The sequence below is a fragment of the Passer domesticus genome, chromosome 1, assembly GCF_036417665.1.
Source record: "Passer domesticus isolate bPasDom1 chromosome 1, bPasDom1.hap1, whole genome shotgun sequence".
Lineage (NCBI taxonomy): Eukaryota > Metazoa > Chordata > Aves > Passeriformes > Passeridae > Passer > Passer domesticus.
In genome coordinates, this window is record NC_087474.1 from 93,655,442 (window position 1) to 93,660,544 (window position 5,103).

Here is a 5,103-nt window from a genome sequence, read left to right on the forward strand (position 1 = left end):
TATGGAAATTTCATATGTAGCACTTTCCACCATCTGCCAAACTTGCACAATCTGGTCATAGGCAGCCTGGTATTAACTCTGCTCAAGGTAAGGAATGTAGTATCTTTTATTTCCGAGTCACACAAGATATTTCTCTACAGCTTTGAAGTATAGGAGTTTGTCTTTATCTTATAGAATGAAGACTGCTATTCTTATTTATTCTGGTATTCCTAAACTCAATCCCAATTACAATAAATTATGTGTTTTCTGCAAATAGCAAATATGTAAGTAATTACATTGGATACTTTTATAATTTATTATAGTAGTTTCCAAAGACAAAAAGAATCCTATGATCCAGGAAAACCTACAAACAAACAAAGGAAAATATTTCCATTATTTGTGAAGTCTCAGGCTGTTTTGAGATTTCTGAAGAATATTTATTGATTTTTTATTATGAGAGAGTATATTTTGTTTGTAGTTAATCAGATGCTGCTACAAGCATTGTCTTGGATCTTTCTGCTTCTCTGCACAGCCTTTATAAACCACTGGCATTCTGTCAGCTGCACTCTGATGTGGCAAGAAGTGGTGAAGACTGGCGTATCTAAATAGAATAGATATTTTTCAAAAACACACTAGATTTTTTTTCAACAATAACAATGAACTTCTTTGTCAGATGCTGCTACACAGAATAAAGCCTCTGACATTTGCTTCCTGACCTTACTTCAGTGATCATGACTGTGGCATCCAGAGATTAACAGTTTTCAGTAAAAAATGAGCAGAACTTCTGTGGCTAATGCACACCAAACAGACACGGCAGGCTGACAACAGATTCCCCAGGCTAACACTGAGCTCTCTTCACAAACAGAAGAGAATTATAAATATTGCAGGGGAAATGTTTTAGTAGGTTTCTGCCCTGTTGATTTAACTTGGTCTTTTTGGGGGTTTAAAACTGAAAAAGAGAATAAAGCTGTGAATTGGGCAATTGGAGCATTAGGGATTATGGAAGTCACTGAGGAAGATCAAGTTATTAGGACACACAAGATAAAAGATTTGTGTTTCTGGATGATGAGCTGTTTCTTGCTGCTCTTTTGTTTCACGGAGGTGGAAGAGTTTCTTACCTTTCTGAATTATACTCAGATGATGTAATTTATATGCATGGCTGACAAAGCATATAAGAAACTGGGTATCTCTTAGTGCATAGCCTGTAATCTTCAGGAGACTTCCATTAAACATCCAATTTAGAAGCTAAGGCATCTTACTCTCTATTATTTTACCAATTATTTGTAGCCATTTTAGTAAAACCACACAGTCTTTTATTCAAAAAATACTGCATTGAACTTTTCCTTTACAGACTGCATACTCTTATTCTCTCTTTTAAAAAAACATTCAACACTTTCCAGTTCACAATTTCATATTGATAGACTAATTTGTCTTTCTACCTTAAATATAATCCCTTCATGCTACATAAAATGCCACCACTTCAAACAAAAATGTCATTTATTACTGAAGCTTTTAGTATCTTCTGCTAACTTGCGTAGTATCCCTTCCTGTCCTGCATCCAAGTAATTTATGAAGGTTTTGAGGAGCACAGGGCAGAGGATGGAGTCGTATGGAAGCCCCACTAGTGACAAGTTGCCAGTCTGATGTCACCCCACTATACTTTGTGTATACTTAAACTATAACCCTTTATGTCTGACCCATCCCCTATCAATATGTTTATCCAGCTGTGTGCCGGGCGTTCTGTCCAGAAGGATCCTGTGAGATACATTATTGAAAACTTTATTAAAATCCAAAAAAATTATATCAACTGGCATTCCAAAAAGGAAATTTGTAAAAGGAAATTTGGTTTAATAAGCAGGACTTTCATGAAATCATGCTGCCTGTGAACAATGACTGTGTTGCCTTTCAGGTGTTTTTCAATACCCTCTAGAACGATCTTGTAAATAACCTTACCGACGAAGGAAGTGAGACTTACAGGCCTGTAGTTTACGAGGTCATCCTTCTCATTGCTTTTGAAAACTGGGACACTGTTAGCCAGTTCCCAGTAACTGGGACCTTCTCAGAAGTCCCAGACTACTCAAAAATTGGTAAGAGAGGCCTTTCAGTGGTGCCAGCCAGGTTTTCAAGTATTCTTGGATGAATCATATCAGGACCGATAGAATTATAGTGATCCAGGTGGAGTAGCAGATCTCTCACAACTTCAGGATCAACTGGTATTCTCTCACTCTCACAGCCACAGTCCTCTAACTCAGGCCACTGACAACCCCTTAGTGCTGGAGACACAGGCAAAGAAAGAATTTAACATCTCTGTCTTCTCTACGTCCCTGTTTTTGGGATGACCATCCTCATCCTGGGAGATGCAATTTCTGTACTGCCTTTTGCCATTAATGTATTTAAAACCCCCTCTTTTTGTTCCATCCCACATTTCTGGCCAGCTTCAACTCCAGTGGAGCTTTGGCCATGTGAATTTTCTCCCTGTGGCAAGCAGCATCTCTGTATTCCTCCCACATCACCTGTCCTTAATTCTACTGGGCATATACCTTCTTTTTTTGCTTTATTTCCAAGAGAAGATCTCTGTTCAGCCAAGCCAGCCTTCTCCTTGTCTGCTTCACTTCTGACATTCTGGGATTGCCTGTAGGGGGTGGTGCTTAAAAAGTGACCAGCACTGATGGATTTCATCACCTTCAAAAACATTATTCCAAGGAACCTTGCTCACTGCTTCATTGAGCAGCTTGGAGTCTGCTTTCCTTATGCCCAGAGTTGAAATTTTCCTGGCACTTTTCCTCGTGTCAACAGAAATTTTAAACTCAGTCACTTTGTGGTTGCTGTGGCCAAGATGGCCAACAATCTCCATTTCACTCACAAGACCTCCCCTGCTGACAAGCAGCAAATCAAGCAGTATATCTTTTCTAGGCAGGTCTCTGAGTACCTGTACCATGAAGTTGTCATCCAGGTGTTTTAGGAATCTTCTGCATCTGTTCATGTCAGATGTGATGCTCAAAGTCAATTTCCAGCAAGTTGAAATCCCTGATAAGGACAAGGGCAGTTAATTTAGAATAATTCTGTGGCATCATTGTCCTGGCTAGGCAGTCTACATTAGACTCCCACAATGACATCCCATCTATATTATTTGTTTGTTCCTTAATCATTACCCAGAGGCTCTCAGCCATGTCATTCACAATTGTAAGTTCCATATGTTCCAGCCCTTCCATTATCATTGCAACACACCTCTGCCTTTTCTGCTCTGCTTATCCCTCCTGAAGAGCCATCCAATCCAACATGGCCCTCCAGTCACAGGACACATCCCACCAAGTTTCACTTATGTCAATGATGTTGAAACTCCAAGACTGGTACAAAGTTTTAAGCTCCTCTTGTCAGCTTCTTTGAGTTGTGGTGGTGGGAGAGTTATCTATAATTTCAAATATTGCTAATATTGATATATTTGGCCATTTATAGTCACGTTGTTTTCCATGGGTTTCCCCTCCATCTTAGTGTTTCCATTTGATCATCAGATTAATCTGATCTGTAGTATAGTTGCACTTGGATATAAATAAGCCTGAGAGTTATTAATAAATTGGGTATGTGGTTTGCCATTTAGTTCTGTTGCCATATTTCACCTTCTGTTACTTTTGGCCTTGTAAGTGCTGTGATGTGCAAATCACATCCACTCAAAAGTTGCCTAAAAATTGCTACTATTTGCTGTGAAAGTAGAAACTCATGATTCTCTTTTCTCATATCTAGGACAAAAACTATTTCTCCAGGCAGATCTGAAAAGAAGATGGTACTTTACTTCTGAAGTAGAACTATCATAGTTTACTATAGTGGGGAGGGTGGGGGAAATGGAAATTAAAAGACTTATGGACAATACAGCATCTTGAATATATCATAACAAATATATGTACTTCAAATCATGTGTATTTCATCTCACAATATTTGTAAGTCTTCCAGTCATGAAGCTGTTGTAAAGGCAAAAGAAAAAATATGCCCTTGAATGTCATTTTTCAGCTCAAAATGTTCAGCGATATAATCTAAGTCACAAGCTGGTCCACTTTTAAGTGGCTCTTGAAGAACAGTGACATATCCAAAGACTCACCAGGAGAAAGGACACATAAATTCATAAAGAGTTCTTACCTGCTGCTGAGGGCAGTTGCAAGCAGAATGCCACTCTGCAGAAGCAAAATTATCACTTTTTTCCCCATTAGCAAGCAGAAGATACTGAAAAAAAAAAAAAATAGCTGCATCAAGGGGATTTGTGTAGAGATGTGAATTGACTGTTCAAAAGAAATGACAAAACAGCTTGTTATATGTTTTAACATTTAGGGAATCAGTGACTTTTTAAACTTCTCACTGTGATGGTATAAACATGCTGTCTTTAATGCTGCCAAAGCTTATTGAAACCCCTGGTAGGTAAGTTAACAATACTCCACACACCATGAAATTCAATTACATTTAAGAAAATTAGGCTTGAGTTTAATTACTTGTGTGCACTGTTGATGAGCACATGTTCTGTTTAAGGATGTCACTTGCAGATGTCCTGACATTCAGATCAAATAAATTTGCTCACGCTATGCATTTTCTTTTGAAATTTATTTAAATTATGAAGATTCCTTACCTTTCTGAGGGGAAAAAATCACAATGATTCAGGGAAGCTGCAGAAAAAAGAAAAAAAATTCTCTTATGTACAAAGCATGCAAGAAAATTCCACAGGAATGATATATTTCTGTTTATGAACAATCCTGGACAAGAAGAAAAAAAAATGCAAAGAAGCCCACAAAAAAACACAACAACAACAAAACAAAACAAAAGAAAAACACCCCAAAAAACAACAACAACAACAAAAAAACCAACCAACCAAAAAACAGTTTGCACAGTTTGCACCAAAACCCCAACAGTTGCACAATTTTCTTCCTTTTTCCTATTTCATATAAAATAACCAGATCAGTTTTACAAAATAACCTGGAAAAAAATATAATAATTGCTATTTGGTTTATACGTAAGCATATGTATTATTTTCTTTAAATAAATGCATTCTTTTCTCTTCTCCCAAAAGAAGAAGTGCCACACCCTAAGCAGGTAAGTTCTCCTGTCCAATTGCAGTTCAGACAGCATGTCTCCAGTTAAATG

General features: G+C 37.6%; 1 long non-coding RNA gene across 1 annotated transcript; it reads right to left on the minus strand.

Annotated features, from left to right (window-relative positions):
* Positions 1–1,352: 1,352 nt before the first annotated feature.
* LOC135288813 (uncharacterized) lies at positions 1,353–4,630 on the minus strand. The gene is made up of 3 exons (XR_010351729.1): positions 4,592–4,630; positions 4,111–4,194; positions 1,353–3,006 (listed from the first exon to the last, which is right to left on the minus strand). It is a non-coding gene; the product is annotated as an uncharacterized LOC135288813 (long non-coding RNA).
* Positions 4,631–5,103: the final 473 nt, after the last annotated feature.